Here is a 17120-nt window from a genome sequence, read left to right on the forward strand (position 1 = left end):
TTTTATCAGGTACCTCCATCAGAACTTATGAATAAGACTTTGAATAACTCTCAGTGAGGATTCTTATCTCATTGTCAATATTTGAGTTCTGGTTTCGTATTTCTGGCATGTTTTCCAATACCACCAAGTTAGTTCTCCAATTCTCAGCAGATTCTGGGTGTCCTACCAATTTAACTCAAATCCCACAGATTAAGAGTTTAATCTTCAGCCCCCTCTCTCCTAATTCTCAGACGTCGGTGGGTGGTACTGAAAGTTCCAACCCTCCGATCATTTGTTCTTTCCAGTGACAGCCCTTTTCTGAGACTATCTAGAAGACTAAGTTTAAGCCGCTTCACTAATATGTACTCAGATGTGCTCCAAAGGGGTTCCTCGTGAATAGTAAAAGACACTCCTATCTCTCAGAAAATTTCAAGGATTTTAGGAGATCTGCCAGAAACTGGGGACAAAGACCAGATATATTTTTTATTATGTGTATGTGCTCAGTCGTGTCCGACTCTGTGACCCTATGGACTGTAGCCTGCCAGGCTGCTCTGTCCATGGGATTCTCCAGGCAAGAATATTGGAGCAGGTTGCCATTTCCCACTCCAGGGCATCTTCCTGACCCAGGGATTGAACCCCCGTCTCTTGTGTCTTCTGCATTGGCAGGTGGATTTTTTACCACTGTGCCACCTGGGAAGCCTTTTATTATACTACAGTATTATTTCCTTTTTTTATAGCCATGGGTAAGAGAATGAGCTCTAGAACCAGACTACGTGAGTCCAAACCAAGTGTTGCAACTAACTAGATTTGTGACCTTAGGTCAAATTACTTAACCTCTTTTTGACTCAGTCTCCTCATCTGTAAAATGGCGATAATAGCAGTGGGGTTTTAAGAGACACTATACAAAATATGCCACCTTGACATGTTAAATTTCTTACACTGAAGGAATTTAAAACACAGCAGAAGCAGGAAGGTCACTCTGACCTCCTCACTCTTGCCCTTCTTCCCTGAAACTGATTGTAAAACTCCCACATGAGAGATGTCCTCCATGTACCAAGAGGAAGGAAGACATTCTTATTACCAGAGATAGGGAATAGGGGCTAAGAAACAGGTACAAGCAAACTTTGTTAAACTAGACTCATTCTTCCTAGTTATTTCTTCATTGCTTATTATCCCTAGTCCAAGCCTTTTATCTTATCAGTTCTTTACAAATTTATTGTTTCTTTGTCTAAAATGTATAAAAGCTTCCTGCTCTGATTACTTCCTCACATCTTGTGAAGGTTTCCATGTATAATGTAAAAATACAGTCACACTTAATATGCTTTTCACCTATTAATCTTTGTCAGTTAAATTTTCTGACCCAGAAGAAGGTCGGGGACAACCTTTTCCTCCTGTATGACAGTCTTTACTTCATAGCATTGCGATTAGTGAATATGCTTAAGCCCAGGGAACAGTGCCCGTACAAGGTGAGAGTTTTGTAAATATTAGCTATGATTATCTGTCAAGTCTTAGGTTGTCCCACAGTGCTTTGAATAAAAATCAGCATTAAAGAATCCCCTGTAACAGGTTAACGGCAATTCCAGAATTAATAGGTGCATTGGATAGTCAGTCACATCATGGTTTAACTTATTTAGTGGCATACGCAATGAACAAGGATCACAGCCATGGGAAATTAACCCTGACAAACAAATGTCAGAAACTTGAAGATGGTCAATCTGTGTCCATTTTGTTTTGTTTTGTAATTGTTCCTACTTCTCTGTTGTGTTTTGTTTTTGTCTTTCTCCTGCAGTTATATTTTTTTCAAGTTCAGAGGAAGCATGATGCATTTAAATAATATAGCCTAACGGGCTTCCCTGATAGCTCAGTTGATAAGGAATCTGCCTGCAATGCAGGAGACCCTGGTTCGATTCCTGGGTCGGGAAGATCCACTGGAGAAGGGATAGGCTACCCACTCCAGTATTTGGGCTTCCCTTGTGGCTCAGCTCATGCAAAGAGTTGACTCATTGGAAAAGACTCTGATGCTGGGAGGGATTGGGGGCAGGAGGAAAAGGGGATGACAGAGGATGAGATGGCTGGATGGCATCACTGACTCAATGGACGTGAGTTTGAGTGAACTCTGGGAGCTGGTGATGGACAGGGAGGCCTGGTGTGCTGCGATTCATGGGGTCGCAAAGAGTTGGACACGACTGAGCGACTGAACTGAACTGAACTGAACTGTGGCTCAGCTGGTAAAGAATCCACCTGCAGTGCGGGAGACCTGGTTTCAATCCCAGGGTGGGACGATCCCCTGAAGAAGGGAAAGACTACCCACTCCAGTATTCTGGCCTGGAGAATTCCATGGACTGTATAGTCCATGGATCGCAAAGAGTCAGACATGACTGAGCAACTTTCACTGTCAATGGCTGTAAGGTCTTAACACACGTTAAGGTGTTAGAACTGTTAAAAGATAAATGGAAGCCTATTAAAAATTTTAAGAGTTGATGTGAGTGAAAATCAATTTGAATCAGGCAGTACCCAACTGAAAATTGTTAGGAGCCCTCTGACCACAGGAGCGGGGGAACAGGCTTTTTGAGGCGGAAGTATGCAAGTACTTTATTTGATTGGCAGTAGCTTACCTATTTGCATTATTTGGGAAAGCCTAGTTTCCTGTTTGTGGTGAGTTGTCCTCAGGTTTCAAGACCTTCACCTTGAGGGATAGACAGGCTAAGGTTTTGGTTTCTTTATGCATGGGGGCTACTGAGGCATTAGAACAAACTCGGTATAATGGTCTCCTTGTTTAATTAATTGAGCAAAACAAATACAGCAATCAATGATGCCACTGAGTTAACAGAGTGGACCTTAGACCCGGAACCATGCCCCACATAATAGCCTAAGCATGTCTCCCCAAAGGGCCTTACTTAAAAAGCACTGGGATCCTCAGTGCAGTTGACAAGAGTCAAAATAATATCAAAACCGGAATCTTTAACCCCTTAGCTTGACTTCACTTGAAATGGCAAATTTTCCTTTCATCAGATATTTAAGGTTCCACATGTTTCGAATTCAGCAGGAGGGATTAACTTTGATAAATCAAGAATTGCTGCTCATATCTAGAACATATAAGAAATAAAGCTTTTTTATTTTGGTTTCTGTTTATTTAAAGATCACAGAAATATGCTCATGATTGGAAGCATGCATTCCTCTTTGTAGACTTCAGTGATGAAAATAGAATAATTACAAAGTGGATGGCATTTCTACCTAATCCATTCATCAAATATTTATTGAGGAACTATTATGTCTCAGGCACTGTCCTGGATACTGAAAAGAGCAATGGAAAAGTCCTTGCCCTCATAAAGCACTCATTGTGGAGTGTATACACTGCACAGTGTTCACATAATGGAGTGTATATGTTGCAGAGGCAGACAAAGAAAAAACAAGTGAGGGCAATATGCTATGCGACAGAAAATTCATTAAATAGAGTGGTCAGGGAAGACCTCACCATGAGGAAAACGTTTAGCAAAGACCTCAAGGAGATGAGGCTTCCCTAGTGGCTTAGATGGTAAAGAATCTCCCCTGCAATGTTGGAGACAATTCAATCTGTGGTTCAGGAAGATCCCCTGGAGAAGGAAATGGCAACCCACTCCAGTATTTTGCCTGGAGAATCCCATGGACAGAGGTGCCTTGTGGGCTACAGTCCATGGGGTCGCAGAGAGTCAGACATGACTGAGCTCAAGGAGTTGAGTTTTTCTAAGGGAAGAGCATTCTAGGCAAAGGACCCAGAGACGCTAAAGCTCTGAGGTGGGGCATGTGTATTTGAGGAATGGGAACTGGATCAGTCTGACTGGAGCAAATTAAGCAAGGCCGGGTACAAGAATAGGATGTAAGTTTAGAGACATAAGGATGAGGGGACAGCACGGAAATCATATGGTAACCTGGGCTACTCTAAGGGTTTTGGCTTTTCATCTGGAAAATGGGAAATTTGGGGAGTTCTGAGGAGTGTCACGATCTTACGTTTAAGAAGAGTGGTATGGCTATTGTTTAGAGGATGAACTAAAGAGGACAAAGAGACCAGGTAACAGCCTGCTTCTGTAAAGCAGGTGAGAGATAACAGTGCCTTTGGTTATGCTGGTATTAATGGCAGAAGTGAGGAATGGATGGATTCTGGACATTTTTGGATGTGCAACCAACAGGATTTGCAAATGGATGAAATGTGAGGTATAAGAACAAGAGAGAAATCAAGAATGACTCCAAGGCTTTTAGCCTGAACAACTGAAAGCCTGGAGTTGCCATTTGCTGAATAGGAATCCCACTGGGATAGACAGGTTTGGAGAGATGAAATTAGACATATGCTATTAGACACAATAAGTTTGATATGTCTATTTGTTAGCTATCTAAGCAGCAGTGTGGAATATGCAGTTGGCTTTCTGATTTTTCTGCGTCCTGAATATAGTCCTTCCAGCTACGTGTTTCTATACTACTGAGACATACATGAATTGCCACTTGATATAAAACATGTTTGTGAACTTCTAGAAGAAATTTGGAACCTCAACGCTGCTTTCAGAGAAAGCAAAATACTAACAGGAAGAATATAATTTGTATGTTTATGAGTAGAAAGAGTCCCTGCTGCTAAATCACTTCAGTCATGTCCAACTCTGTGAGACCCCATAGATGGCAGCCCGCCAGGGTCCCCTGTTCCCGGGATTCTCCAGGCAAGAACACTGGAGTGGGTTGCCATTTCCTTCTCCAATGCAGGAAAGTGAAAAGTGAAAGTGAAGTCATTCAGTCGTGTCCGACCCTCAGCGACCCCATGGACTGCAACCTACCAGGCTCCTCCGTCCATGGGATTTTCCAGGGAAGAGTACTGGAGTCGGGTGCTATTGCCTTCTCCAAGAAAGAGTCCCAGATAGAGCTAATTCTACCAACAGCAGCTGCAACAGGCACCAAAGGGTAAAAGAGAGCAGGTTTAACTGCAGTTCAATCTCAAATAGGCCGTGGTTTTAAGTGTTTCCACGCTCTTTGGTACTAAGTATAGATTGGTTTGATTTTTCAAGCACACGGGCAAACAATGTTTCCTGTGCCAGATACGTATTTTTGCACAAAATAGTTCGAAAGCTCTCAGCATGAACACTCCAATTGCGACTGACCTCTGTCAGGGGTGGGCAACAGCACCAAGACACGGAGCGTGAGAAATGGAAAAAGAAGAGAGAAATTCGGAGCAACAGGGAATGACAGTGAGGAAATTTCAGGAAATACAAAACTTAAAGTAGAGGTTAGAAAACCAAATGCCTTCTGGAGAAAGGCAGGTAGTGTCAATGGGTAAAGCCAGCCTCCTGCGCTCATGCGCACTCATACACAATAACAGGAAGTGGTGGGGACTGAGGTGATCCATCAGCTGGGCACAGGTTTCCTCCAAAAGGGAGCTTGTCCGGGTGCGAGGGTTGGGGCGAAGGCTCTTTGTTGTCATACAAGACTGGGAGCACAGAGCAGTCAGATCTTACCTGATTTTAAGAAAAGCCAGACATCTAGATATTTATGTGAAATCTCCTGATTTGTAAATATTGTCATTTAGTTCACATTTCCAAAGGGCACTATGTAAACCAAACAAAACAGTATCTGCAAGCTGCTTTCAGTCTTTAGACCCCCACTTCACAACTTCTAACACTGCTATTTGCCTACAAATAGTTTTAACTATTGACTAAATTGAGTCATTAAATTCCAACATAGTTATGACAATTATTTCTCCTACACAGGAGAACCCATTCTTTTTTGTGTAGGACCTGGAGTTTCTGTTTCACTATGAAGTCCTAATACAAAGAATAAATATAAGGTAATCATATAATAAAAATAATTCCTTTTGGGGGTTTTTAAAAATAAAAGTTACTGACTTTTGTTACTATTCTTGCATAAATCTCCTCAAATTAAAGTCTACATTAAATTAAGTATAATGCAGAATGAGGCATCCATGCCCTGCTGCTTCCAAAATAGGTTGACATTTTGCAAACTTCTCTTGAAATAATTTTTTGAGGATGCTCAGCTTCAGAAATTATATAAGCTGGTGGGAAAGGACTGGATCTAACTGGAACGAACAAAGGGAGGGAGCAGTTTTCATTATGATTAAGATCAGTCTACATAGTCTTTCCTATAACTCATTTTCTCCATCATTCAATATAGAAATTTCCATTAAAAAGCAAGCATACTGGATGAGTGAATAGCTTTAGAGGAATGCTTGAATTCCTTTGGTTTGGATCCAGATGTCCTCTAAGCTGGGTTAACCCAAGCAGACATCTAGACCAGGATTCTGGCCCTGTGATTTGAAAAAGATCTGGGCACAGTTCTGTCTTCCAGGAAACTTTCTTTAGGGACGCTTGCCCTATGGTGGCTTCATTTCTACTCATACAGATAGATGGGGTGGCAGGCAGCAGTCTTCATTCTTTTCACTAAAATAATTGAGAAAGCAGATACCCCAGAGCAGGGTGATGTCTTAAAACACTTATTAGCTAACACGTTATGTGAGAGAATGACTTAATTCTTTTCTGTTCTCAACAGGGGCAGGGAGCTGAGACAGCAAGAGCAAGAAGAAACAACAGAGGCTCCAGAAGTCTGGAAAGGATATGAACTGGAGGTGTGAGGTGTCACTTAATTCTGCCTAGCACTAACTCTAATTCCCAGGAGAGCGAGGGTGCAGATAGAGACTTCAAATCTCCATGCAGTGACAAATCAAAATGCTCTGGGGTTTTTGGGGGGATTTTTTTTTAAGTATCTGTTGCTCCAGATGAAAATAGAAAAGAGCTTAGAATTTAGAGAGAGGAAGGATCATTTTAGTTTATTTCACCCAACCCCAATTTTGTGTATAATCTCTGATGCCTTCAGGAAAACTTTCCTGACTATGGAAAAGATGTGTGGAAAACTGTGGAGAAAAAAAGCAAAGTGGAAGAGCTTGGCTCTGAGTTGACAAATCTATCTTGGTCAGTTACCTGTAAATGGAGCAGGTCTTCCTAGGCAAACTTTGGAGAGATTTGCTGACATAGGGCTAAGGAGGGGTAAGCCTGAGGTCAGAAGCTGCTGTTGAAAATGAGACCCTGCTCACAAATAAGGAAGTTCTCTGCTGTAGGCTCTGGTGCAAATGCCTGCTAGCCATGTGTTTGTTCAGTGATGTCTTTGGCACTTTGTAAAACCCTGTAGGATTTCAGGATATTAGTGCTTCCTCCTGACTTACTCTTCATAAACGGACCTTTTAGATACCCTTTACTACCAGTTAGCTTCATTCGAAACTCCTTTTATCAAAAAAGGGAAGAAAGGGAAGTGTCTTTTCTCTTTTCCCTTGCCTTATCAGGTTAGAGCATATTATTTCTTTTTAGAGGGTCAGCATATTATTTTATTCTGATTAAATACTTGGGTTATGGATGTTAGTCATCTCATGAGATCTATATTCTCAGTCCACAACAGTTTTAGATAAAGGGGTGCTTACAGTAAAAGATTATGTTGACTTTTTATTTCTCAATGAAGAAAAACTCACCAAATACCATGTTAGTAAACACTTCTGTGTTTCAAAGATCTGAAATAGAAGATAGTAGGTTCTTAGTGTTAGATAATCTTTCTCTAAGTGAGATTATTATTTAACATTTTCATTTACAAATAGCATGATACTTGACTGAATCACATCAGAAATGGGTAATTGTCTACTAGTTCCTATAGTTGACACTTCATTTCTTTGCCTAAATCCCCTCTGTCTTGCTTCATCATTTCCCACATGCTGTCTTAAGAGCTCAGTAGTTAGAGGAAGCAATTCTGTTCAGATGAGGGAAGGGAAGACAAAATCCAGGCCAAGCTGGGAAACAGCACCGTGGAAACAGACCTACAGCAAAAGAGGAAGCGGCCCTGGCTTCTGCTTAGGTTGAGCACACTAATGGCGGGACGTCTATGGAGGGGAATTCTCTGTTTTTCCACTACTCGGCTATTGAGGGGAAGTACAGAAATACCAGCGGGGAAGTGAAGGTGACGCTGTTAGGTCAGATGGAGCTCCGTGGGCATCCTTCGTGCCCCAAGCAGTATGCAGTCTGAGAACTATATGCCATCTCCCTCTTAATCGGTTCTGGATGGAGAAGAGTGAGCTCTGGATTTCCCTGAATCCTAATCTGTCCACTGCCCATTACTAACAACTCACTGAGACCTGAGTCTCATCTCTAAAATCAGGATAATACTAGACCTGCTCCATTGAATTGTAGGATAATTGAAGGAGATGGTTCAGACAAAACAGTGCACATGCACAGAACTTGACACATAGCTCCAGGAGAAAGCCATCGAGAATTTTTTTTTTTTTTTTTGCTATAAGTGTGTATGTATTACATGAAACATTTGGCAGGTTCCTCACTTGCTGTGGATTAGGCAAAGAGGAAAGATGATAAAGCATTGGTGGGAGAGGAGAAAGAAGGAAAATCAGAGCACTGGAATGGAAAAACTCCAGCGAGAGGGGACCACGGATAACTCTACATGGAAAGGGACAGACAAAGCGACAGAAAGAACCCTTAGGTAAAGTAAGCCACAGGCACAACCGTGCGTATTTTTAGAAAATCATTCTCTTTGAGCATTCTGGCTCTCCTGCAGTCCTGTGTTTTGTTTTCTCACTTTCATCTTGTGTTCAGCCTCACCTCACACGTTTCACCATGCCCCTCTTCTTCCTTACAAAGTTTTCTGTAAGGTTCCTCCCCCTTCTCCTCTCTCATTCTTGCTCTCTTCCTGCACCCATTTTTTCCCTCTTAATTCTTACTGGTACTTTCATTATGATTTAGTTCTCTTTTGCTGTTCTTGTAAAGCATTACTCCCTCTACCCTACCCGCTACCTTCTTTTTTCTTCCTTCCAGATCATGAGAAAACTATTTTTTCTTTCTCCAAAAGCAATCCTCTTTTTACTTCACAAACTCCTCTCTTCTTCTTATCCATTATTATCTGCCCACTGGTCGCTCATCTTCTCTTGGCTAATTTTTGTTATTTATGCCACCTGGAGATGATCAAGGACCATTCACCTGCACATGTGCTAAATGCAGGTGGTTGCTTACTGGCCTTCAGATTTTCTGTATTTCAAAACCTTTGTTAGAGAACATTGCTATGTGAACAAAGGGCCTTGTCCATTATCATGTTCTTAGAGATAACTAGCAAGCACAGTGTAATTGTCCATAGTGATATTTAGAGTGGCTTTTCTTCAAACAAAGATATTTTGGAATATAAAAGTGTTAAAAAATTGTCCGGGACTATTTAACAACAACTACCCAAATTACTCACCAAAAATGACTTGTCTTGCTTTTGCCAAGGTAATTGAAGACGACAGTGGGTCTGGCTTAGCTGATTCACTGATTGTTTATACTACCTTAATGAGCATGAGCATTGTTAAGTCAGACTTTAACCTGAATGAAAGTGTAGATGTATGTAAATGTATGATTAAATGAAGAGCAAATTCCCCAAGAACTTTACATGGTCTAGATTCCACCATGGGAAGGCCATGCTGGTTGAGAGGACCGACTTCAACTACTATAGACTCCTCTTTTCCATTTGCCTGAGGCAAAGGGCTGGTTTGCTACAAATAATATAAAGAAGAAATGAGTTACTTGTCTTTGGACACTTTGTGACTCTGGTGAAGTTAAGTCTTTAATTTTGGTTTTTAATTAAGGCCAGACTGAAATCATTCTTGGGGGAAGCCACAATAAAAAATTTGTCCCCAAAGTCCCAATGTTTTAAGACTTGTCCTTTATGTGGCATGCACACATCCCTTTAAGGAGTATATATCCCTTCATCTCTGAAATGGAGGAAATTTTATAATAACTTGGTGTGGGAGAAAACAACTGTATTATAATCAGCCAAACTGAATTCTGACCGTAGGACCTCCTCTACTCCTACCGGTGGTTCTGGGCATGGTATGTCACTTGGCTGTTTTCATCTCACTCTGAAAGTGAAAGTGTGAAAGTGTTAGTCACTCAGTCATGTCCAGTTCTTTGCAACCCCATGGTCCACAGCCCGCCAGAATCCTCTGTCCAAGGAATTCTCACTCTACTCATCTATTACATATGCTTGCCTTGAGCTATTGTATAACCAGAGTATAACCAGAGATCTGAATGACTGTATAAACATGAGAGGGTTCCCCCAAAAGTTCATTGTGTGCTAATGCTATTGTTGGTAATAATGAGGTTGAGGTCATCATGGTGGTGATCTTATCAAATCTCTTGTTGTTGTTGTTCAGTCAAGTTGTGTCCAACTCTGCAATTCCATGGACTGCAGCATGCCATGCCTTCCTGTCCCTCACCATCTCCAGGAGTTTGTCCAAGTTCATGTCCATTGGATTGGTGATGCCATCCAACCATCTCATCCTCTGTCACCCTCTTCTCCTTCTGTCTTCAATCTTTTACAGCATTAGGGTCTTTTCCAGTGAGTTGGCTATTCGCAATCAAGTGGCCAAAGTGTTGGAGCTTCAGCTTTAGCATCAGTCCTTCTAAAGAGTATTTATGGTTGATTTACTTTAGGATGGATTGGTTTGATCTCCTGACAGTCCAAGGGACTCTCAAGAGTCTTCCCTAGCACCAAAGTTCGAAAGCATCAATTCTTTGGTGCTCAGCCTTTTTTATGGTCCGACTCTCTCATCCGTATATGATTACTGGAAAGACCATAGCTTCGACTATACAGATCTTTTCTGGCAAAGTGACATCTCTGCTTTTTAATACGTTCTCTAGGTTTGTCATAGCTTTTCTTCCAAGGAGCAAGCTGCTTTTAATTTCATGAGTGCAGTCACCATCCTCAGTGATTTTGGAGCCCACCCAAAATAAAATCTATCACTGTTTCTACTTTTCCTCCATCTATTTGCCATGAAGTGATGGCACCATTTATTCTTATTTATAATACCTTATTTTCTCCTTGAGTGATTGGTAAATCTTCTCTATAGACCACTGAGAAATGGCATGATGGGAGAATCTTTTTGGATTCAAATATTTTTTATGTTATGTCTCACTTTTACCAGATCATTTAATGAGCTTTATTGTAAAATTCCTAGATAAATAGTTTTAAGAATTGTGTCTGCTTCTGAAACCCAGATGTAGCAAGGAAACCATCTGCCCCCTCCATTACTTCTGGCCTCTCCCCATTTCAAAGACCTCTCTCTTGAGCTCTAGTGAAAGTGAAAAGCATTAGTCACTCAGCTGTGTCTGACTCTTTGCCATCCCATAACCCACCAGACTCCTCTTGTCCATCGAATTCATCAGGCAAGAATACTGGAGTGGGTTGCCATTCTCTCCTCCAGGGAATCTTCCCCACCCAGGGATGAAACCTGGGTTTCCTGCATTGCAGGCAGATTCTTTACCATTTGAGCCACCAGGGAAGCCCCCTCCAGCCAAATTGATCTGCATTTCTTGCTTAACATGGAAATCTCCAGTGGCTCCGTGTTTCCATCTACACCGAGTAGAAACTCTCGCGTCCAGCTTCCACTGTGGTCTGGGACCTGGGCACACGCACTCTCCCGTCCGCCATCTTGTTTTCTGTCCTCTTCTCTACTCTAGGGGCTCTTGCTTCTCCAGTGCTGATTCCCACTTCTCTGCCTACCCCAACATTGTTCCCCTGATCCAGAGTGCTTTTACTTCTGCTTAAGAGAAGTCTGCCCATTATGGCACCCCACTCCAGTACTCTTGCCTGGAAAATCCCATGGATGGAGGAGCCTGGTGGGCTGCAGTCCATGGGGTTGCTGAGAGTTGGACACGACTGAGAGACTTCACTTTCACTTTTCACTTTCCTGCATTGGAGAAGGAAATGGCAACCCACTCCAGTGTTCTTGCCTGGAGAATCCCAGGGACAAGGGACCCTGGTGGGCTGCCGTCTATGGGGTCACACAGAGTCAGACACGACTGAAGTGACTTAGCAGCAGCAGCAGCAGCCCATTTTATGAGGCCCATTTAGAATACAAAGATCAAATTCTATCTTTTCCAAGATTCCTATACTGACTTTTCCAACAAGCCCAGATCCTTCTGGCCCTTTCAGGTTCTATGATATCTAGATCCCACAACCTATACTATATAGGACTTATATATATGTCATCCTCTGTATCACTTAAGTGTGCTTAGTTGCTCCGTCATGTCTGACTCTTTGTGATCCTTTAGACTGGTAGTCTGCAGGCTCTTCTGTCCATGGAATTCTCCAGAATGCTGGAGTGGTTTGCCATTTCCTCCTCCAGGGGATCTTCCTGACCCAGGGATCAAATCCGCATCTCCTGTATCTCTTGATTTGTTGGCAGATTCTTTACCTGCTGAGCCTGTTGCTTACCTTCTTTACTTGCTGGGGAAGCTCGATTATCACTTAGGACCCAGTGGAAAAAAACATGACACAGAGTTTAGCTAAAAGACTATGTGCGAAAGTATGGGTTGGGTAAAGAGAAATAAGCAAGGGAAAATGAAGCAGCATGGAGCTAGCAACTTCAGGAAACTCTTAACCACCTGTAGGCTTGAAAGGGCAAGGGAACTGAATGGTTTCGAGAACTCCAAGCTGTAGCTGTAGGAAAGGGCTACCTGATAAGAGCTGAGGCCAAGGAACCTGGCCGGTCTGTGGCAAGCTGTCATGGCAGGAAAACAGGAAGATCAAGAGCTTGACCTCATTGTCCTGAGCCTTGGGTCTCTTGCCAGAACTTTCCATCAGCTAAATCCAGCTGAAAGCCAGTGGATATGAGAGCCCACGGATGCTGTCTGTAAAGCCCCCCGTGGCACAGAGTAGGGTGCGAAGAGGGGATCTGAGGGGCAAAAGGAAAACACGCAACATGTGGTCTTTATGTGCGGTTGAAAAGTTTCCTGGAATATAGGTTTTCTCCCAAACTAGAGTTAAAGGGTAGAGACCATGACTTGTGTTTGGTCTTTGTCTTCCACAGTGCTTAGCTCAGTGTGAAATAGGAAAAGTGTCAAAATGCATATACATTGAGATTGTATGAAAAATAAAGGGGGAGAGGGCTGGTTCTAACCTCCCGCACCTTTTTTTTTTTTTTAATTGGAGGATAATTGCTTTGCAATGTTGTGTTGGTATCTGCCACACAACAACACAACATAATTATAGGTGGTGCTAGTAGTAAAGAAGCCACCTTCCAGTGCAGGAGACGTAAGAAGTTCAGGTTCGATCTCTGGGTTGGGAAAGTCCCTTAGAGGAGGGCATGGCAACCCACTCCAGTGTTCTTGCCTGGAGAATCCCATGGATATAGGAGCTTTGTGGGTTACAGTCCATAGAGTTGCAAGGAGTCAGACATAACTTAAGTGACTTAGCACACATGCGTACATATATATGCAATCTCCCTTCTCTCTTGAACCTCCTTCTCCCTATTTCCCACTTTTGGTTTGCTATCTTTTGAAGCATCTAAGCCTTACTTTCCCAACTCAAAGTAAAATCCAGTTTCCTTAATGTGGCTTTAGGTGTCCCTCTGACCTCAACCCTGTGACTTCCTAGCTCTTGCCCCTGCCACTACTCTAGCCATATGCCCTCTAGCTATGCCCCAAGTATATTTCCATTTCAGGGCCTATGCATCTGCTGGGCCCTTTGCCTGCAGATTTCCACATGCTTTGTACTTCTTTCAAGTCTGCTATAATGTTGTCTTATCAGAGAGGCCTTCACTGATGAGCCTCAGTAAAACAGTACCATCTCCCATTTCTCTGTCCCCTCTTACCTCACATCATGTTCTATACAGTATTTACCACTCTCTGACATGTGATATATGTATTGTCCATTACTTGTTATCCTCCTTGCAACAGAAGACAAGACCCATGGAGCAAGGATCTTATTTTGCTTTGTTCCAAATACCAAGATCAATGCCTGTCATGCAGTAGGAGCTGATAATTGATTATATACATACATATATAGTTTCCCCCCCCTACTATTCAAAGTACAGCATTCCTTTGAAACCTTTCATAAGCCAAAATGGCATCAAGTGGAGAAATAGTGACCTTAGGACATACCCTACTAACAAAGGAGCAGAATAAGTCCAGATAAAGCAGACAAGTTCAAAGCGATGGTGGCTTTGTGCTGAAATGCAGTTTCAGGGGAAAGAATTTTGTGGCATCACTCTGGTTCCTTGAGATGTGTGATGCCTTTAAAAACTCATTGCAAAACAAATGTTGAAGGGTGTTGTTTTTGCTTTCTTTGTTTTTTTTTTTTTTTTTTTTTTTGTAAAAATGAAAATCATGTTTGGATTTCTTTCTGTTAGGGAAAGCAGGTACTCTTATAGATCTTTTGTAGAAGTAAAGTGGAGTGGAATCCCTTTTCATTGTTTATAAGTTTGAATGTGGATGCTCACCCTTAGCCCATCCTAGGCTAAGCTAAACTGCACCATTTAAATGTTTTTATTGAGTCTGTGCTAAGGCAAGCCAGGAGCAGTGCCCATTGCAGCCCTGGGCACCCACTCCCTCCCACTAGCCCCTTCCTAGCTTCAGATTCCTGGAGAAGGAAATGGCAACCCACTCCAGTATTCTTGCCTGGAGAATCCCAGGGACAGAGGAGCCTGGTGGACTACCGTCTATGGTAGTTCAGAGTTGGACACGACTGAAGTGACTTAGCAGCAGCAGCAGCTTCTAGATAGCATTACTTTTGGTTAGAGTGTCACCAAAGATCCCAAGAGCTGGAACTACAGGTCCTGTCCCCTACTCTTCTCTGGCTTGCAGAATTGTACCACTGTTTCTTTCACAGCAGACTTCCAGGAGAGAGTCACTCTTGGAGTTGCTGTACTATTCTTATTTACTCATTCCTTACCAGGTACAAGGACCTGCATGGTTGCTGAAGTCCTGGAATCAGCTTGTTTCTGGCTGGTAGCTCCCAGTGTGGCCTGGTGATCCTGTCTCCTGGTGACTAACTCTACTAGCAAGTGCTCTGTGAGTTGAGCCAGTGGCAGGGGATGCCTGGCCTAGGGGCCTGCTGCTGGGGGCCCTACCTAGTGATGGCCCTCCTATCCCTCTGAAGCTCCTGGACACACTGGGCACCACTCTGCTGGCACTTGTCCTGGTGGCATCAAAGATAGAGGCCCCGCACAGCACTCTCCACATCCAGGATATAGCTTTCTCTTTTCTCTTCTTACTTCTTTTTAACATTAACTCTGGCCTTAGGATGCAGTTGGAAAAAAAGCAGATGAACCAGCCCTAAGAAATGCTGGATAATATGCCTAGCCTTTCCAGACACCTAGTTCACCTAGGGGACAAATGCATCCCCCTTTCCCAGGACTAAGGAAACTGGTTCTGTAAGTACCCTGACCAGAACACCACCAACCTGCTTAGACACTTCAGATCACCAGCTCTCTAGTGGTACAGACATTTCTTCCGGATTTCCATACCAGCAGTGGCCACAGAGGCAAATGCAAATACCAGTGGCCATTTGGTTATGACATCCATGCCCCCTACATCTGAGGAGGTAACATCCCTGAACTTCAGGCCATATGGTCTTGATATTCTTCTCTAGATGGTTCTGGACCTTGGTGATGGACACAGGGATGATACCGTCAGTAAATGGTACCCTTCTAAGGGGCGTTAGGCCTAACTGACAGGTCTAGATTATCCAAAATGAGTCAGTTTCTTAGGAATTACCTTAGTTGCTTTAAAAGACTGTACTTTGTTTTCACATTTCCATAGCTAGTAAAGTTTCAGATCATTCTTACCCCAAATGTATCATCAGTATCCCTAACCTTATGAACATAGCAGTACTCTCTCTCCCTGCCACTTCCAGCTTCCTCTGTTCTGAATTGCTTATGCTTCTCCCAAAGGACACTATGTTTTCTTCTATTTGGTGCCACTGCACATCCTATTCTTCTGCCTAGAATGTCCTAGCCTGGCTTGTCTGAGTGCCAACCTCCCACGTATCTTTAACATCACAGCACTTTTGAGGCCAGTCACCACTTAAGCTGAAGTCATGATTCCTTCCCATGGACCACCACTGTGCCTCCTGCCTGCCTTGATTTCTGTCCCATCGCATCATTAAGTATCTCATCTCCCCTACTGGATTGTGATTATTAATATCCATGGCCAGAGCCAAAGATTCTTTATTTAAATGTACAGCTCCAGTATCAATAGTGTCAAAAATATGTTAGGTGCTTACTGCTCATTGCTTCATTGAATAAAAGAATGAGGTCCTAACAGACTGCCTGACTGAAGCCTTTCCCACTGCATCTGATGATTCATCCTGTCCTCTAGGCCCAGCACATACTAAATTCTTTGTAAATGTTTCTGGGATAAAGATATTAAGTGAGTGAATAAGTTTTGAAACCAGTGATGTTCTTGTACATTTCCAATTTTCTCTATGATCAGCACTTTTCCTAGTGAAGAATCAACTCCCTTCTACAAGACACCAGGCTGAATTCCCCAAAGTTTCTTTCTCGCTCACCCTGCCTACCTGTTATTTCAATCTGGATTTTGTAAACATTCAGAGCAGATGACATTTTTACAATGGGCAAGAACCAAAGAGCAGAGTCTTACTAACTGAGTGGAGCCCCTGATGTGGTTACTATTAACATCAATACAACTCTGGTCTGGTCATGAGTTGTGACGATTAAATACGATAGTATTTGTGAAAGGGTTCTATACAGAGATTAATGCAATGTAATTTTGTAATGATGCATTAGAATAATAAGGTTTGAGGGTAACTCCTAGAATTCACCTAGTTCATTCTCCTCGAAAGCTCGGGTAGTGCTTTTGTTCATCTTTCTATATTTGCCATTAACACAGGTTGGAGCCATCAATAATAAATAGAATGAGATAAGTCCAAGCAATTGTAAATACTAATTCAGAGGTCAGTAAGAATAAGATTTTTAAGTCTTTGATTTGAAAGGTATAGCATTTATAATTAAAATAGTGAAAGATATTAGACTAATTGCAAATTTTCCTTAAGAAAGCAAAAAATTAAAAAATGGAAATTGCACTTGTCATGTCATAAAGCAATATACTAGGAAAAGTTCTCTAAACATACAGTTTTTCTTTAATCAAAGTTAATGATTCATTGTGTCCCTTCCCTGGAAAAAAAAGTCAGTGTTCCTTTTCCTCATGTTTAATGTGGAAATTCATATTATTAATACGGATTTCACAAACTATGACATCTAGCAGTTATTGTTTTTCTTATTCATGAAAAAGCAGGAGAATATTTAGCTTCTGTTGAAGTAATATAATAATTATTTGAGTAAAATA

This window comes from Bubalus bubalis, chromosome 4 (assembly GCF_019923935.1).
Source record: "Bubalus bubalis isolate 160015118507 breed Murrah chromosome 4, NDDB_SH_1, whole genome shotgun sequence".
In the NCBI taxonomy this organism is placed as follows: Eukaryota; Metazoa; Chordata; class Mammalia; order Artiodactyla; family Bovidae; genus Bubalus; species Bubalus bubalis.